We start from the raw sequence: 20468 nt of genomic DNA, 5'->3' as shown, positions 1-20468 counted from the left end.
CAGACATATAGCCATCTAATATTTGATAAGGGAACTAAAAAATAGAATGGAAGAAAGACAGCCTCTTCAGTAAATGGTGCTGGCAAAATTGGTTAACTACTTGTAGCAAACTAAAGCTAGATCCTTATATATCACCCTGCACCAGAATCAACTCCAAATGGATCAAAGACCTCAGAGTCAAAGTAGACACTCTGAAAACATTACAGGATGGAATAGGAGAAACCCCAGGTCTCCTTGGCGCAAGCCAAAATTTTCTTAATAGAGACCCAGAAAAACAACAAATCAAAGAAAAGTTGGACAAATGGGATTGCATGATGTTGCAGAGCTTCTGCATGGCAAAGGACATACCTAGCAAGATCAATAGAAAACCCACGGATTGGGAGAAGATCTTCACTAGCCATACAATGGACAAGGGTCTCATATCTAAAATATAATTGGAACTCAAAAAATTAAATCCCCCAACAACAAATACTCAAAGAAACAACTGCCCAATAAATAAGTGGACTATTGACTTAAAGAGAAACTTCTCTGAAGAAGAAAGAAGGATGGCCAATAGACACATGAAGAAATGCTCAACCTCCCTAGCCATAAAAGAAATGCAAATCAAAACAACATTGAGATACCACCTCACTCCAGTTAGAATGGCAAAAATCATGAACTCTAATAACAACAAATGCTGGAGGGGATGTGGACAGAAGGGAACCTTACTTCATTGTTGGTGGGAGTGTAAACTTGTTCAACCAGTTTGGAAAGTCGTATGGAGGTTCCTCAAAAGACTCCACATAGAGCTCCCTTATGACCCAGCAGTCCCACTTTTGGACATGTACCCAAATGTTTACAAACAAGACCACACTAAAGCTACCAGCACAACTATGTTTATTGCAACATTATTTACCATAGCTAAGATATGGAACCAACCCAGATGCTCCTCAGTAGATGAATGGATCAAGAAAATGTGGTATATATACACAATGGAATTCTATGCCTCCATCAGAAAGAATGACATTGCCCCATTTGTCAGGAAATGGAAAGACTTGGAAAAATTTATATTAAGTGAAGTAAGCCAAGCACAAAGTAATATAGGTCCCATGATTTCCCCTATTTGCAATATCTAGTATATGTGTGTGTGTGTGTGTGTGTGTGTGTGTGTGTGTGTGTGAGCACATGACAGTGTGTGTGTGCGCGAGTGTGTGTGTGCGTGCACACACATACATGAGTCCTGAAGCTTGACCTCAGGACCTGAGCACCGTACCTAGTTTCTCCTGTATAATGATATCCCTCTCTCACTTGAGCCACAGAGCCTCTTCAGGCTTTGTCCTAGTGATGTGCTCCTGAGAAATGAAGCCCAGGATTTCATATATGGAAAGCACTCTACCACTAAAGCACATTCCCTGCCCTCTACTTCAGCTTTGTTAGTTTAGTTCTGTCTTTTTTTATTGTTGTTGTTGTCAGTTGAATGAGATGAAGTCTTGGCCTGGGTGCTGTCCCTGACCTCTTCAGTTCAAATCTTGTTCTCTACCACTTGAGCCACAGAGCTTCTTCTGGTTTTCTGGTAGTTCATTGGAGCTATGTTTCTCAAGGACTTTCCTGCCTAGGCTAGCTTTGAACCATGATCCTCAGATCACATCCTCCTGAGTAGCTAAGATGAGAGACATGAGCCAAAAGCACCCAGCTTCCCCTTCAGGTTCTTAGTAGTGAATTGGAGATAATAGTCTCATGGTACCTTTTGTGTCTGAGATAGTTTGAAACCCAGATCTTTAGAACTCAGCTTCCTGAGAAGGCAGGATGAGAGACCAGCTACTGACCCCTTGGCTGTGGCCTCTGCTGCAAGGGAGTCCATGGCTCCACGTGGTGGAGTGCTAGCCATGAGCCCAAGACGTAAGGGTCAGCGCTTAAGCCCTGAGTTCAAGGTTCATGACTGAGAAATAACAAAACAAAACCATTGTCTGCTGTAGACAATTCACTAATCTTCGGTAACACATAATTTTATCCCTGACATGGGGACCTATCTGAGCCTCAATATTCTTGTCTGTATAATCATCTAAGTTGTGGAGCTCTTACATAGACAAGATGTAAGAATGCACCCGGTTAAGGACACAGCACATGGCACTCGTTGCACCACTCAGCACACAACATCCTGTTAAAGACTCAGCACCCAGCACCCAATGCAGGACTTAACACACTGCATCCTATGAAAGACTCAGCACATAGCACCCTGTGCGGGACTCAGAATAGAGCACCCTATGGAGGACTCAGCACATAGCTCCATTCCACAAGCTGTCATTAGAATTAGGGTGCTTTCATCAGTATCACCATTCTTTGAGGAAAATTTTACAAACCATACAAGTTCACATCTAATGGTTTAGTGGGGTGTTTTTTTGGGGGAGAGGTTGTTAGCCATGGGGCTTGAACTCAAAGCATGGGGTACTGTTCCAATAACATTTGCTCAACGCTAGAGCTCTACCTCTTGGAGCCACATTTTGAGGTGTCTCTCAGACTTCCTACAAAGACTGGGTTTTAAAGCTCCTGAGCAGCCAGGATGATGGGCATAAGCCAGGATGATATGGGTAACCCGTGGAGCTGGGTTGCAGCGGTTTACATGTGGTTAAGTCAGGTTAGGTGGCTGCTGTCAGCACCAGTCTCCTAGCTTGATCTGTAATGAGGTATTTGAAGTTCTGTCCTTCTATAATTGCAGTTAGACCATTCTACCTTTTTGTGTTATCAGACCTGGGGCATGAGTAAGAGCTTAGACACTGTCCCTAAACGTTTGTGCTCAAGGCTAGCACTCAATTGATTGAAAGACAGCAGAACTTCTGGGTTTCCTGTTTTGTGGCACTGAGGAATCGAACCCAGATCTTCGTGCTTATTAGGGGAGCACTCAACCACTGAGCCCCAGGAGTGAATGAGGTACAAATAGATAGAGATTGCTGTATATAAATATTATATATACAAAATGAGATTTCTGCATATTATTAAACTATAGATAATATTACTACCAATTATTAGGTATTAAATTATGTCTCCATTTAATGATGTGTCCCAGTTAACAATTAATAAAGCATTAATTAATAATTACTCAACATCCCATTATTGTTTATCATATATGTACATATATCCATATATATAATTAGATATTTCATAGAATGAGACCAATGTCTATATATTATTAAATTATGCATCATGTTTTACTACCAATTATTAGTTATTTAATTATGTCTCCATGTAATTTTTATTCTGTTAATGCTTAATAAAATATCAATTAAACTTAGTGCACATCCTACACTTATTGTATCTAATTTTATCCTAGAATGATTCACTACTAATTCAATCTGTTTATTATTTACTGTAGTGGCAATTCTTCAACCTATGATGTTTTTTACCTTTATTACATCCTATTACATAGAATATAGATTTGCATCCAAATTATACATCCTACCTGACACAGAGCACATTCACAGAAAAGGAAAACGTGTCATGCTCAGCTTCTCATTCCAAAATTACATTTTGGCAGTGGTGGGATCTAAACTCAGGCAAAGAAGGCTCAGTTCATGAATGGGTGACTGCCAGCACAGTAGCCACTAGTCAATTCAGCTGCCAGGCAGTTCCCAGGCCCTGAGATAGTGCCCTGTATGTTGACTCCAAATTGTGCTTAATGAAGTTATTCATTTTTTATTAATTTACCATTTATTTTATTGACTGCTACAACACATGGAATATTTACTACATTTATTAAATAAGATATAGAATTGCCTATGCATGAAACTTCACACCTGACACCCAGGACTTTCACAGAAAAACAAAACATGTGTCACCCTGTGTCTTACTGCACGATTCAATTTTTGTGAGTACTGGCATCTGAACTCACAGCCTACAAGGCCCAATTCATGAATGTCAGCATGCCAGCCTGGGGCAGATTGAACCGGCAAGCAGTTCCCAGCACCTGAGATTGAGCTCCAGGGGTTGACAAAACAAGAACAGATTGACATGCAGATGGTAGTACACAAATAAATACAGATCTTTATAGAGTGCCAGAGATGTCTATACATTATTCAGTTATATAGGCTACATTCCTATTAAGTCTTGGGTATTTATTATGCCTCCATGTCATTAATATTACTGTTTTCATCCTTAATGAATTATTAATTATATCAACCACTGTCCCGAAACTATTGTGTCCACATAATTAATAGTATTCTTTTAATGTGCCAAAAAATATTCATTAAAATCCTTCGGACTCCTAAAATCACTCTCTAATTTTATACTAGTATCATTCAGGAACAACCAATTAAACCTTGACATTCATAATCTTCCATCGGTATTCCTATGAATAGGAACGAGACTCTTAGGATTTCCCTCCATTGGTAAGGGTCAGGACCCAGCTTCGAACACAGGGCCTATGTTGTGGTGTTGGCCCATGGCTTCCCTGAAAGCCCGACAGCCTTCAGCAATGGCAGGTTACCAACACTTTTCAGCCCTGTCTTTTAGACCCAGGATGGTCACCTTGAAAAGAGAACAAATGTAAAATCGGCAGACATCTGAAAGTTACTGGGTTTTTTTCTGTGTCGTTTTATTTATTTATTTTTCCTGTCAGCCTTTGAGGCCCAGGAACCTAGGTTCGGCTGTGGGTCCAGTGGCTACAACCCAGCCTAGAGTGATCAAAGCTGAGGCAGAGCTGCCATTGAGCTTGACAAAATAAAAATACATACATGCATACATACATATATACATAGATACATTAAAAATATTTAAATAATTATGAGGCTACTTGGCGTATTCGAGCCATTTTTTCTGCCGAGCCTGGGATTTGAACTCAGGGCTTGGGTAAATCTGCAGTATTGTGGGGGATGGGAAAACTCACAATGCTGGAAGACAAGAAAGACAGGTCTGTTCCCAGGGTCTGAATTCAAGCCCTAGCACTGGCAAAAATAATATTCGTATACATTTTAAAAACATGATTTATATTTACATATGCATGTTTATGACATATTGCATTTAGTGTAGGTATTCATTTTATTTTGTTTTTTATTTATTTATTATATATTTTAGAGAGTATGATTACATGTATAACATTATTTACATCCTATTAAATAGAACACAGATTTGACTATGTATTATACATCATTCCTGAGACCCAGGACTTTCACTGATAAGGAAAACAAGTGGGACAATTGGCTTCTTCTACCACGATTAAGTTCTTGGCAGTTCTGTGGTTTGAACTCTGGGCCTAGAAGGCCCACTTCATGAATGTGTCAATGTTAGCACACCAGTCTGACACAAGTGAAGTTGTCAGGCAAATTTGAGGACCTGAGATAAAGCCCTAGGAGTGGCCAATATATAAACAGATAGATATGTATATTGCAGGGTGTGTATTTACATATGTATATGTATCTATAAATAAAGTTATAGAGAGAGACAGATAGACATTTATATAGATTCTACTGTATAGTGATGTCTATATCTTATTTTTATATACTCTATTATTATGAATTATTTGGTCTAAAATTATGCCTCCATTAATTAATCATAGTGGGAGACGATAAAGTATTAAATTAATCAATGACCTATATTTATTGCGTACAATCTTATACTACAATGACTAGCTAATTAGTAGTTCAATTGGTACATTACAAAGATTCTATTATTGTTCTTATAGATAGGAACGAGTAGGTGGAAGTCCCAGGATCAAACTCAGGGCCTTGGTTTCTGGGTTGGGCTGAGGCTTCACTGACAGCACACCAACCTTCAGCCATGCAAGGTCATGTACAATTTTAAAGCCGAGTCATTGAGATCCAAGATGATCACAGTGCAAAAGAAACAAAGGTAAAACTGTTGTCTAAAACTTCCTGGTTTTTCCTCCTCCATCTTGGTTGGTTTATTTTTTTGTCAGAGCTGGGAGTTGAACACGGGTCCTAGGATCCCTGGATCATCTGTGGGTGTAAAAGCTGCACCCCAGCCTAGGATAATCAAGGCTGAGGAAAAGTTGTGGTGACCAGAGTTCAAGCTCCGTGCCTGCCACTCCAAAAAAGTTAAGGTCCTGGATAGGAGTTTGGGCCATTTTATCTGCCATACTTGTAATTTGAACTCAGGGACTGGGTAACTCTATTGTGCTCTGGGTGATGTGAAAACTAACCTCCTAGAAGAAAAAAAATCCAGAGCATTACCCAGTGTGTGAATTCCAGCCCTAGAACTGGCAAAAATATTATTTATATACGTGTATAATATATATCAAATATATGTAGTTGCACAGATATTACATATTGTACCTAGGACACAATATTACCACAGAAAGGAAATCAGGTCAACATTGGCTTCTTACTCCACCTATTGACTTCGGCACTGCTGGGATTTGAACTCAGGGCCTGAAATGCCTAATTCATTAAGGGGTCAGTTTAAGCACAGCAGCCTCAAACAAATTCAATGCCAGGCAGTTCCCAAGACCTGAGTTCTAGTCCCAGGAGTGGTCAATATATAAATAGAGAAATGTATAAATTGCTGCAAATACATGTATATGTATATATATATATAGAGAGAGAGAGATGTATATGTATATTCCACTGTACATTTAAATATAAATATATTATAGAATGTGAGATGTCTGTATATTATTAAATGGCATTTAACATATTACTAATAATTATTAGGTATTAAATTATTCCTCCATTTAATGAAGTATCATGGATTAAGGCACAATAAAGTATTGCCTTGTGTAAATGGAGCTCAGAGTCAATTTCTAGGCTCATAGTTCAAACCTCAGGATCTGCACTAAAAAGAAAGAGCCAGTAATTCCATGTGTCTGTGTATATATGCATGTATTTCTATCAGTGAACATCCATAGTCATTAGGAAAAATAGCACCCAGCTAAGAAATTTGCTTTGAATAGAATGATATCATAGCACAGAGAGTGCTTTCAAGATAGTGCATGTCCTTGGTCAAAAAATTAAGACACTGGCTTGGAATTTGCACCATTTTTCTGGCAGGCCTGGGATTTCAACTCAGGGTCTGATTAACGCTTTGGCACTGTAGGGGAAGGGAAACTCACCATCGTTGAAGACAAGAATTTCAGACCAGTTTCCAGGACCTGAATTCAAGCCCCAGCACTGGAAAAAATAATGTTCATACATGAGATCTATTTACATACATGTGTTTAATCCCTATGACATTTATTACCCTTATTTATTTTTTATTTATTTTATTTAGTATTATTACATATATCACATTTATTTCATTTATTACATCTTATCACATGGATTTATTTGCATATGGATTATACATCATCCTGAGACCCACAACTTTCACAGAGAAGGACAAAAATGGGTCAAAATTGGCTTCTGACTCCACATATAAACTTTTGGCCATGCTGGGATTTGAACTCATAGCCCACAATGCACAAATCATGAATGGGTCAGTTGTAAAACAAAAGCCTTTGGCAAACTGAACTGCCAGCCAGTTCTGAAGACCTGTGATCAAGCAATAGTAGTGGCGGATAGATAGATAGATAGATAGATAGATAGATAGATAGATAGATAGATAGATAGATAGATAGATAGATAGATAGATAGATAGATAGATAGATAGATAGATAGATAGATAGATAGATGTGTAGTTTGCTATGTATATGAGAGAGAATGTGAGAATATTGAATTATATGTATTATGAATTATTAGTTATTAAATTATGCCTCCTTTTAATGAAGTATCATGGTTGAATACATATTAAAGCATTAATGTAAAAGTAGTCAGTATTCCATAATTGGGAGAATCATACCATGTTTCTAGAATGGAAGACATTATCCAATACTTTTTGTGTGGCATTCTATAAGAGAGTTATTAACTAATTGCAAATTTAATTGTTACTTTTATAACATTTCATTAGGCATTCCCATGGATAGGAATGATTTTCTCAAAATCTCCCTCCATTTATAGGTGGCAGTACTGTCAGTTTAACTCCAGGCCTGGGTATTTTACTTTGAAATGCAAATGATTGGAATTACACTGTGAAGATTTCAGATTGTCAGGATGAAAGAAAAGAATGAGAAGGAAAGAAAGTCAAGTGTCAGTGGATCCTACCTGTAATCCTAGCTCTTCAGGCAGCTGAGCGGTAGAGAATGCCAGTTTGAATTCAGCCAGGACAGGAAAATCCACCACACTCTTATTTCTGAGGGATTACAGGAATAAAAAATTCCCATGAATGGGGCTATGGCTCAAGGGCAGAGCGTTAACCTTAAGCACAAGAACTCAGGGACAGTGCCTAGGCTCATAGTAAAACTCCCAAACCTGGCAATTAAAAAAAAAAGCCAGTAACAACATGTCTCCCCATGTATGTATGCATGTATTTCTATTGGTGAAGGTCCAGAATCCCTATAATGAAAGGCATCCAGCTAGGAAATTTGCTTTGAATAAAATGATTTCATAGCACAGAGAGAGTTTTCAAGACAGTGCATCTTCGGGCCTCCTCTCACTGTTCCCATTGTAGCCTGAGGTTTTCTCCACATCGGGGACTGCTGGAAGAAGACTTCCCCATTATTGGAACAGGCAGACTAAAGGCCTCACTCCTGTAGAGCTGAGTGACAAAAAAATCTTTCTAGGCCAATTAGTGAGGAGTGTGGGTGGGCTCTGAAGGCCAGGAGAAAAAGGCCTCTTTGTATCTCAAGCTATCTCTCTGCCGAGAGCTCTGTTGTGACAGGAAGACTTCAATTGTGCCACCTCCCGTGGCAGGCCAAGTTCCCTGCACTTACCCTGTATTTGTTAGACTATGTTCCAGTGTTGAAATAACCTGATACAATTAATTCAAGGTCCTTTTGGCAGACAACTAAGGAGCTGAATCTAATAAAATGATTCATTATTGGCAATGATGCTTCCCTGGGTTTCCAGAAGCTTGCTAAATCAAAGTACATGTGTAATATTACTATGCTTCATGTCATCTAGGGCTGGTGAAACTCATCAGGTTTTGAAACTTTGACCTCTCCTAGTTGGGCCCTGGGTGGCTGTGTTTCAGGGTTGAACACAGGACCTGGATACTGACCATGAGCTCAGAGCAGAAGCTCAGTGCTTTATAATTTCTTGTCACAGCTTCACTTCTGTTATCTGTGTGTGTGTGTGTGTGTGTGTGTGTGTGTGTGTGTGTATGTGTGTGTGTGTGTGTGTGTGTGTGCATGTATGTGTGTTCATACACTTGTCCTGGAGCTTCAACTCAGGACCTGAACACTGTACCTGGGTTTCTCCTGTACAAGGATAGCACTCTACCACTTGAGGCACCCAGCCACTTCAGGCTTTTTTCTAGTGTAGTACTAAGGAATCAAACCCAGGGATTCATACATGCAAAGCACTCTACTCCTAAGACACATTCCCAGCACTCTACTTCAGGTTTCTTTCTTTCTTTTGTTGAAAGTTGGAGGAATTTAAGTCTAGGCCTGGGTGCTGTCCTTGAGCTCTTTAGCTAAAGTCAATCACTCTACCACTTGAGCAACAACACCCCTTGAGGTTTTTGGTGGGTCACTGGAGAGAAGCATCTCAAGGAATTTCCTGCCCAGGCTGGCTTTGGACCGTGATCCTCAGCTCTCAGCATCCGGAGTACCTAGGATGACAGGCACAAGTCAGCAGCAACTAGCTTCCACTTCAAGTTCCTAAGTAGTGAATAGGAGATAAAAGTCTCATGGGACTTTTTGTGTCTGGGATAGTTTTGAACCCAGACCGTCAGATCTCAGCTTCCTGAGTAGACAGGATGACAGACCTCAGCTACTTCACGCCTAGACTGTAACACTCTGTTGCAAGCGGGTCCTTGGCTCCACGTGGTAGGGCGCTACCCATGATCCCCACTGGTAAGTGTCAGTGGCTAGGCCCTGAGTTCAAGGTTCATGATCAAGAAATATAATACAAAACAATTGTCTGCAGGAGACAACTCACTAGAGTTAGGTACATACATAATTTTGGCCATGAAATGGTGCCACAAGTTTCTCATCTGCACAATCATCTTACTTGTGGAGCTCTTACAAGAACCAGATGAAAAAATGCACTCCAAGAAGTACTCAGCACACAACAACTCATGAAATACTCATCACATAGCTGTAGCCCACATAATATCATTAGAATTAGGGTGCTTTTATCAGTATCATCATTCTTTCAGAAACACACCACAAACAGTCCAAATTTAGATTTTGGAGGGGTGAGGTTTTTTTTGGGGGGGGGAGTCAGCCACGGGGATTGCACTGAAATGTTGGGGGTACTGTCCTAAGGTCTTTTGATCAGGCTAGAACTCTGTGACTTTCAGCCACAGCTCAGAGTTTCACAGACTTCCTGCCAAGCCTAGGTTTTAAACCCACCACTGTCAGATCTCAGCCCCCTAGTATCTTGGATGACAAGGTGAGCAAGCCAGCAGCATCTAGTTGATGGAACTGGGTTCCAGCGGTTTACCTCTGTCTAATTCTGGTTAGATGGCAAATGTCAGCACTAGATTCCCAGCTTGCTCTGTGATGAGGTATTTGCAGCCCTATCCATATATAGTTGCAGTCAGAACATTCTATCTTTTCCTTTTTTATTTTTTGTTTTGGTGCCAGTCCTGGCTCTTGAGTAAGAGTCTAGACACAGTCCCTAAGCCTTTATGCTCAAAGCTAGTGCTCAAGTGTTTGAGCTACAGCAAAACTTCTGGATTTTTCTATGCAAATGGTAGTGAGGAATTGAACCCACGGCTTCGTACTTACTAGGCGAGCACTCTACCACGGAGCCCCAGTAGTCACAAGTGTATAAACAGATAAATGTGTAGATTGGTAGACAGACAGACAGACAGACAGATAGATAGATAGATAGATAGATAGATAGATAGATAGATAGATAGATAGATAGATAGATAGATAGATAGAGATATATTTAATTAGAGATGTCTGTAAATTATGAAATTGCATATATGATATTTCTATCAAATATTGCCAATTAAATTATTCCTTCCTTTTTTAAGAATCATGATTGACTACATAATAAATTATTAATTGAAAATTAGTCAATGTAGTATACCTGTTGTGTATAATTTTCTAATATAATTGTACACTAACTACTAATGTAATTGTTACTTTTACAACATTCCATTTGTACAGATGTCTATTGGAAAGTGTTTCTTAGAATCTCCCGACAGCCATTCATTAGTGGGAGTCCTGGGATTCAAGCTCCAGACCTAAGTTGCCGATTTCGGCTTGGCTTCCCTAATAGCCTGCCAAACATCAGCAATGTAAGGTCATGTACATTGTCTGGGCATTGTTATTTAGACCCAGGATGTTACAATACAAAGGAAAAAAAAGTGTAATCACCTCATTGAACTTCTCAGTTTTATTTTTTTCCTTTTTATTTCTTTTGCCAGCCTTGAGATTTGAACTCGGGACCTAGGATCCCAGGATTGGCTTTGGCAGAGATGCCAAGACCTGAGTTCAAGCTCGGTACTTGGCCTAAAACCAAATAATAATAGCAATGATAACAACAACAACAATAACAATAATAATATGACCCTGGCTTGGTATTTGCACCATTATACTGGCAGGCCTGGCATTTAAACTCAGAGTCTGGGTAACTCTGTGGCACTGTGGGTGAAGAGGAAGGTTGCCTTCCTTGAAGAAAAGTTCAGAAAAGTTCCAAGAGCCTGAATTGAAGCCCCAGTACTGGAAAAAATGATACTCATATATGAGATCTATTTGCATACATGGGTTTACTCCATATGACATTTATTACCCTTACTTGTTTAGTATTATTGCACATAAATCATTTATTTTATTACATCATATCACATATACTGAGACCCAGAACTTTCACAGAGAAGGAAAAAAATGTGTCAAAATTGGCTTCTTACTCCATGAATACATTATTGGCCATGCTGGAATTTCAACGCACGGCCTAAAATGCCCAATCCATTTGGGCAATCTCATGGGGTCACAGATTTAGCGCACCAGCCTCCAGAAAACTGAGCTGCCAGGAAGTTCTGAGGACCTGTGATCAAGCCACAGTAACGCCAAATATATATACATATATATATATATATATGTATATATATATATATATATATATATATAGACAGAGGGAATGTGAGGATATTATTAAATTATATATTATTACAAATTATTAGTTATTAAATTATGCTTCCATTTAATGAAGTATTGAAGAGTTGAAGTAACTCCATTTTGAGGCAGCAGCCATTCTGTCCTTTATGTTAAATTATGAGTGACCCAGAGCAAACATAAATTCCAGGAACTGACTTGTCCATGTTGAAGTTAACCAGAGCTCACATAAATCCCAAGGACAGAGTTATCTGTGGCCACAAACTTCCCTTGCTTCACAGATAACCCCCTGCCCTTTATTGCCCTAGCCCAAATGGTATGATAACCCCCTGCACTTTATTGCCCTAGCCCAAATGGTCTGATAACCCCCTGCCCTTTATTGCCCTAGCCCAAATGGTCTGATAACACCCTGCCCTTTAATGCCCTAGCCCAAATGGTCTGATCACCCCCTATCACCCCTTATCACCCTAGGATGTGCTGTTAACACATCTGGTTACTGTAACTTTGTAGTTTTTGCCTTTATAACCCCTATGAAATTTCAGCTCGGGGCTTCCTCTTAAGCTCCACTGTGTCGGTGTGTAGGACGAGGCCTGAGCTGCAGCCTGACTGAATAAAGCATTGCTTTTGTATTTCGGAACGTCCGACTCTCAGTGGTCTTCTTGGTGAGGGTTCTGCGACGGGGGCACTTCAGTATCATCATCTAATACTTATAAAATCATTAATAAAAATCAGTCAATATCCTTAATCATACCATGGTGCTAGAATGGAAGATATAAATTCAATAATTTTTGTGTGGCATTCTAAAGTAGAATCATGAATTAACTGCAAATTTAATTATTACTTTCATAACATTCCATTAGCATTCACATGAATAGGAATGAGTTTGTTAGGATCTCCCTCCATTTGTGGGTGATAGTCCTAGCATTCGAATTCCAAGCCTGGGAAGTATACTTCTAATACAAACCATTGGAATGACACCTTGAAGATTTCAGATTGTCACGAAAAAAAAGAACAACAAGAGGAAAAGGAAGCCAAATGTCAGTGGCTCTTGCCTGTAATCCTAGCTCCTCAGGAGGCTGAGATGCCAAGTTGAATTCAGCCTGGGTAGGAAAGACCGCGACACTCATATTTCTTAAGAGATCACAGGAAATCAAAATAAAATAACAACAAAAAAACCCTGAGTGGACCTGTGCCTCAAGTTGCAGAGCACTACCCTTGAGCAAAAGTCTCAGGGCCAGGGCCAGGATGAGCATTCAGCAGGTTGGCCATGCCCAGCCCCCCAAACTGGGCAAGCTGGAACAAGCCCTCAGAGAGTACTAAGTCTGAGCAGGCAGCTTGAATAAGCCTCCTTCACTGCAATTTAAGAACTGAAGCTACGAAAGCTTTGCCTGGGCTGGTGTGTGCAACTGGTGTGTACAACGGGTGCATTATGTCCTGGCACTTCTCAAGGGAAACCACAATTCTTAGGCTGTAGGAGTTGTTGAAGGTTGTGGCTCTATATCCTCTATCCCTCATTAAGCTGTGAGCCTAGGTCTCTGGGGCCTGGTGGCCATCAGTCATTCATCATTCTTCATTGCTGAGTCTCAGGCTGGTCCCAAATCCTGGGAAAGATAGGAAATAGCCAGCAATTTCTGTGCCAAAAGGGGTAATCCAATAAATCCCACCATCATAACTCCCATTAGAAGTAAGCCTTGGGCTTCGAATGTGGCTTACTGGTAGAGTGCTTACTTAGCACACATGGAGCCCTGAGTTCAATTCCTTCCTACCACAGAAACAGAAAAAGCCAAAAGTGACACTGTGGCTTAAGCAATAAAAGTGCTAACCTTGAGCAAAAAAAGGTCAGGAACATGCCCAGACCCTGAGTTCAAGCCCTAAGATTGGCAAAATAAAACAACAACAACAACAACAGGAACAAAAAAACGTGAGCATAGTGAGACATATTCTTCTGGGACATAGAGGAGGGCCGAGGTTATGGGTAATAGGTAGAAGGCAGGTGCTGTTTGCTCACTCCTGTAACCTTAGCTACTCAGGAGGCTGAGATCTGAGGATCCCAAATGCAAGCAGGAAAGTCTTTATGAGATTCTTTTCTCCAATTAAACACCCACAAAGCCAGAAGTAGAGCTGTGGTTGAAGTAGTAGAGTGCTAGTCTTGAGCACAAAAGATCAGGGATAGCATCCAGGCCCTGAATTCAAACCCTAGGAGTGGCACAGGCACACGCACACACACACATACACACACATACACACACACACACACACTCACACATACACACACACACCAAGATAGAGAATTTGACAATCAACCTGCACAAATTCCACCTCTAGAAACTCAGTATTTTTTTAAAAAAAAGATGGAGAAGGGAAGGAAAGACTTGCTCCAGGAAGTGATATAACCAGTGCCAAAATTCCACAGGAGTTCTAAGTTGTGAAACAGGACAGAGAGCCTCAGGCACAAGGTACAGCATGGGCAAAGGTCCTGAGGTGTGGTGTAGAGCAGGTTGTGTGGATGGAATGATGGTTCTGTGGCTTGAGACAAGTCTGGCAGAACACTGAAGGCTGGGTCAAGATTTGTACTTGAGTCACAAGTAGAGCAGAGGGTGGGGTCCCAGAATGAGGCCCAGGGAAATATTAGCTTGACATTTCACCAAAGACCCCAGCCAATTTCTGTGGCTGGAAGCCTATTTTTCACAGCTCCTGACCCTCAGGCCCTCTTTGCATGGAGGAGTCAGGGCAAATGCAGGGAAGAACTCTTCTTAAGAAAAGCTTTTAGCCCAATGCCACCAGTGGCTCAACCCCCATAAATCCTAGCTACTCAGGAGACTGAGATCAGAGATTGTGGGTCAAAGCCATCTCAAGGGAGGAAAGTTAGTGAGACTTTCTTGCCCATGAACTAACAAAAGCCAGAAATGGAGCTTTGGCTCAAGTGGTAGCATGTCCTCATTGAGAGAAAACATTAAGAGCCTATAGGCCAGACCCTGAGTTCAGGCCCCAGTACTGGCACCTAAAAAATAAAGAAAAGCTTTCAGGAGCTCCTAGTCCACTGTGGTGAATGGACAGATAGGCCAGGCATGGGTGGCTTATGTTGGTCCTCCTAGCACATCAGGAGGCTGAGATGTGAGGATTGCCGTTCAAAGCCAGCCTGGGCAGGAATGTCCGGGAGACCATGATCTCCAAGGATCCACCAGAAAACCAGAAGAGGCTGAAGTGCTAAGCTGAAGAGCTGAGAGATGGTGCCCAGGCCCAGACTTAGAGCCCCATGACCAATACCTGGCCTGCTTTGACCTCATGTTGTGGCTCTAGCAAGTATTTTCCAGTGGGCTCCTGATGGTCTTCCAATGTCTATGTGTCCTACAAATCTTGAGAGCAGCCTCCTTGAAGGCCTTTGCCTACAGAGCAGGACACAGTACCAGAAAAGGTCATGCCTTGTGGCATGCAGGTCATCCACCGGTCATCAGAAGGGCATCTGTCATGAGTGCAGTGGGGATCTGAGCACTAAATCGACGTCTCAGACCACGGTTCTGGGCCCGAAGGGGTAGACCAGGTAAGGCCAGCTCACAAGAGAATCACAAGAATGTGAATTTGTCAGGCACACCTTGGGCAGATTTTGAGTTGGGCTCATGAAAGACTTGTAGGCTGAGGAACAAAAGCAGGTTTGGCTGCTGCTTGTAGCAGTCGCTATATTCCAGGAGTCCCAGGACTCGGAGCCCTGCTTAACTCACCAGTGCTCAGGGCAGAAGAAGGTCTGCAATCATAGGACAACTACAAAGGAGCATCCATAGTGTCCTTCCCTTGGTTCTATGTCGCCGTGCTGGGATGGAGGGGCAGGTTCCATGAAACTTACTGCCATAGCCCAGACCCCGCAGCCCAAGAAGGACTTAAGGAGAAACAACTGATGTGGCTTGAGAGTTTATTATGATTATGCCTCAGGACTGCCTCCAGTTCTAGCTCAGCTTATTATTACTACCTTCCTCTGTGTGTGTGTGTGTGTGTGTGTGTGTGTGTGTGTGTGTGTGTGTGTGTGTGTGTGTGTGTGTGTGTGTGTGTGTGTGCATGCACATGAGTGCATCTTGGTAGTAGGGCTTGAATCCAGGGCCCATGCTCTGTCCCTCATTTTTTCATTCAAAGATACCACTCTACCACTTAAGCCAGAGCTTTTCTTCCAGCTTTCAGGTGATTCTTGGGAGAGGAGAGTCACACAGACAATTCTTGCTGGGCTGCATCTGAATGTTAATCCTCCAATCTCAGCCTGCTGAATGAGCTAGGATTATGAGAGCATGAGCCATTAGCATCTGGGCACGCATTCCTTTTTGGAGAAAACAGAGTACCTATTTCCTAGCTGAGCACCCATCTACAGCTATCCCTCGTACCCCTTCCCCTACCCCTCCGGTCTTCAGAGGAGACATACCCTGCCCTGAGGACAAAGAAATAGGATGCACTGACAATTTTTGAGCATTATGGTCTCCACACAGTCAGGTGCTGCTGGGAGCTGATGTAGAGGTCAGCGATCTAGTCCAAGGCAAGTAGACAGCTATTAGAACAGAAAGTATGAAAAGATAATCATGCAGCTGGATGTCAGTGGCACATGCTTATAATCCTAGCTACTCAAGGCTGACACTGGAGGATCAATCAAGATTCAAACCTAGCCTGGGCATACTCTTATCTCCAAAGAATCACCAAAAAGCTGGGAAGAAGTAATACTATAGTTCAAGTGTTAGAGCACCAAACTTGTGCAAACAAGCTAAAGGTTACCACCTAGGCTCTGCAACCCTTGGTAAACACACACACACACACACACACACACACACACACCCATATGCATGCAATATCAGAGATTTCTACACTGTAACCTTTGGGTATTCTATACCTTTTTCCCACTAAGTCTGGTGGTTGTTGGCCTAGGAGTTCGATGCATCCAACACCACCTGACATCTATAATTTTGGGGAACAGAATGGCTAGAATGTCAGCCTTCCCCAGTCCCAGCTCCTTGATTGGGTCTTGGTCTATCCAGGCCCTTTGGGGTTCCATTTATAGACTTGCCAAGATCTTTTAAAAAGGCATCACATGCTGGGCAGTTGTGGCTCACGCCTGACATCCTTGCTACTCAGGAAGGTGAGATCTGGCTTCCAATCCAGCTTGGGCAGGAAAATGTGTGAGACTCTTATCCTCTATGAACCATCAGAAAACAAGAAGTGTCCCTTGGCTAAAGTGGTAGAGTGCAAGCCTTGAGAAAAAGAGCTCAGGGACAACACTCATGGACAATAACAAGGAGAGGCATTGCATGTTGGCTTTGGTATTGGCATGGGCCAAATATTGGAAATTTCAAGTGCACCAAGATAAAGCAGTACCTCCTCTAGTCCCGTACTCCTCTATCTTCTCCACCCCCTGCCCCTTGGCCGGGCTTTTGGTCAGGATGGCTCTGGCTTGACGGGAGGACTCCAAGGAGGAAGATCCCAGACCAATTGCCCCGGGTCCTTCCTCCTTGCTTACCCTGCTGCTTCTGCTCTTTGCCATAGACCTTCTTCCTGAAATCCATGAGATCATTGACACCAATACAGTGGTGAGTGGTGGGTCCAGCCTAACTCTGGGAAGTCAGAGGTGGAAGTCAGTTTGGGACTAGGAGCTTCAACCCTGGGTGTGGGCTGAGGCCTGGGCTGACATTTATTTCATTCTGAGCCTTGCTGGAGTAGTGAGACAGTGTAGACACAACATTGAGTCAGGTAAGATGGGAATCTGTAGGACGACTTGTGTGGAGGAAGCTGTGGGGCTCAGGGGGTCACTGTTCTTGGTACTCCTCTCTCAGATGTCCCTCTCCCGCTCTCATCCCTCAATAGTAAAAGAGAAACTTTAAATAAGGGTGTCGAAGAGGGGGCAGGGGCTTATTTCTGTGTGAACCAGACTTGTGCTTCATATTCATCCTAGCCCCTACTTCCTATTTATCTGAGGAATGGCCATCTGGGTTTGGGGGCAGGAGATCATCCTAGCTGAGAATGTGGCTCGGTGATAGAGTGGTTGCCTAGCAAGCCTGAAGCCCTGGGTTCGATTCCACAAAGAAAAACCTGGAAGGGGAGATGGGGCTCAACTTGTAGACCACCAGTCTTGATCAAATAGAGCTCAAGGACAGTGGACAGGCCCTGAGTTCAAGCCCCATAACTGGAAGAACAAATCTTTGTGGAGGCCTTTTTTTTCCCTTTGGAAACGATTTATTCTTTTTGATAAGCATAACACGGGCCTCTTCCCTGGCCACCAATGGGCCATTAGATGTTCTTGGAATTTGGGCCTCCTCCCAGCAGCCTCTGCGCTACCAGGCCCATAGTTTACCCTTCCTATCACCAGGCAGATGGAGGCCTAGAGAAGTCCACCTGGCCACCTAGTTCTGGTGGCTACTGAGGATTTGGGGACTCAGTAAGTCACATAGGGAGTCATCATCCCCATCTGTCTACAGAAAAAAGGGACAGAGCACTGCAAGCCTGAGCACACCAGCTATGGGCAGTTCTGCATATGGGGACCTGCAGCAGGACATGCTCTGTGGGGGAGTCCTGTACGGGGCAGGGAACCTTGACCTCTCCTCTTGCAGATTCCACACTATCCTAAAGTTGCAATTCTTCAAAACCTTTCTGCTTCTCCCTGATTTTGACCACCCAGGAGCCTGAGGCCTCTGAAGCAGCTGCACTGGTGGGGAGCTCAGCCTGTGTCAGCATCTGGAGCCCCATGTAGGAGCCACAGAAGCTCTGGCAGCTATCTACTCTTCATCTTCTCCTGGGACAGCTGGCACATGCACTCGGCTTTCTCCTGACAAAGCTGATTCAGAATGAACATCTGTCCTTTACATGTCAGGAGGGACTCCTGGATGGTGCAGATATGTGGCGACAGCTGGTTGCATCGATGGTGGAGCTCATCTGCAGGACTCTGGAAGTACACCTCATCAGGCAGGTTGTGGATGAAGAAGATTTTCTTCTTGGACGCCCACGTGTCCCACTTCCCAACCTCACACATGCTGTGGTGGCAGCTCATTGGGCGGGGGACCTGTGGCTCCAGCTCTATCTGGCACTGAGCTGTCGGTGGGAAGGGGAGTGCCTGCAGCAGTCTCGCTGCTCCTGTGGCAGGAGTATCCCCCTGTGGATCTCAGCCTCCAAGAGTGCTAACAGCTCCACGTCCCTCTGAGTTTGGGGGACATCTCCATCCTCTGCCATGGGCACATCGAGGAGAGTCGCTTCCTCAGCTTTTGCTTCTCCAGGGTTCACAGCTTCTCCTTCCCCAGGGAAAGCCAGGAAGCTCAGCTGGGCCTGCATGTGCTCCTCTTCTGGACTGGTCACGTCCAGGCACTTGAAACTGTCCTGCCACTTTGGGGGCACCATCTAGTCCCCTCAGTTGGTCAGACCCTGCACTTGTTTCAGCTGCTCCAACAGCTGGGTCTGCCTCTGCAGGTGCTACTGCAGGACCTACTACTTGGAGCACAGCTGCTCATTGGAGGCAATGTGCTGCTCACAGGTGACTCTGAGCTCCTGAAGCTGGGCCAGGGACTGCTCCTGCTGCTCCTGGAGCTCCTGAGTCACTTGGCTTTCTCTCTCAGCTACCTCTTTCCCTTCCTCTATCTTCTCCTCTCAGCAGTCCAGCTGTTCCTGTAGATGTTTCTTCACCTGCTGCTCTGAGTCCACGATGCTGGTGAGCTCCTCCTTCTCACTGCTCACCCTGTAGAGAGCGTCCTGCAGCAAGGCTAGCTGTTCCTCCAGCTGTGGGTTTCATACACATGCACATCGTGGGGTCTCGGTGTTCTCCTGCAGATCTTTGGTTTTCTCCTCCAATCCTCCCACTTGCTCCCGCTGCTCTGCATAGTGGAGACGGAGTTTCTAGTTTTCCTGTACCTGGATGTGAAGTTGTTTCTCCAGGTTTTTCAACCCCATCTGCGTGCGGTAGGTGTGGGCCCGCAGGTGCTGCTCCTCCTGAGATGGACCCACAGAGGGCCATGGCTTTGCCAGCTTCCTTCTCAGTTCCCTCAGCTCATTCTCTAGGTGCAGCACCTACATTCATCCTCACTCCTTTTCCTCTGTCAGTTGGTTCACCTGCTCGGTCTGCCACCAGGGCTCCTCCTTCTGTGTGGACCTCTCAATGCTCAGGTTCTGCGAGAAGGTGTCTGTCTCCAGATTCGCTGCAGACACCATTCAACTCAGGTTGTCCTGAATCTCTTTAGTACCACACACCCCTCCAGCACTTGTTGGAACTTGCAGATTCTGTTCTTCCTGTTGCTCCTCTATGTCCAGAATGCTTACACCTTCTCCTAAAATTCTGTGTTCACTTGCTGCAGGTCATAGAAGCTTCTCTTCTTTTTCTTGAGCTGAAGTGTTACATCATTTAGCTGTTTGAACATTTCGGCCACCTTCTGTAAGTAGTACCCACAGAAGCCACCATCTCCAGCTCTGCCATGTGCTGCTCTGC

The sequence above is a fragment of the Dipodomys spectabilis genome, unplaced genomic scaffold, assembly GCF_019054845.1.
Source record: "Dipodomys spectabilis isolate Male_0828 unplaced genomic scaffold, ASM1905484v1 ptg000284l, whole genome shotgun sequence".
In the NCBI taxonomy this organism is placed as follows: domain Eukaryota; kingdom Metazoa; phylum Chordata; class Mammalia; order Rodentia; family Heteromyidae; genus Dipodomys; species Dipodomys spectabilis.
Note: the sequence above shows the minus strand (reverse complement) of the source record.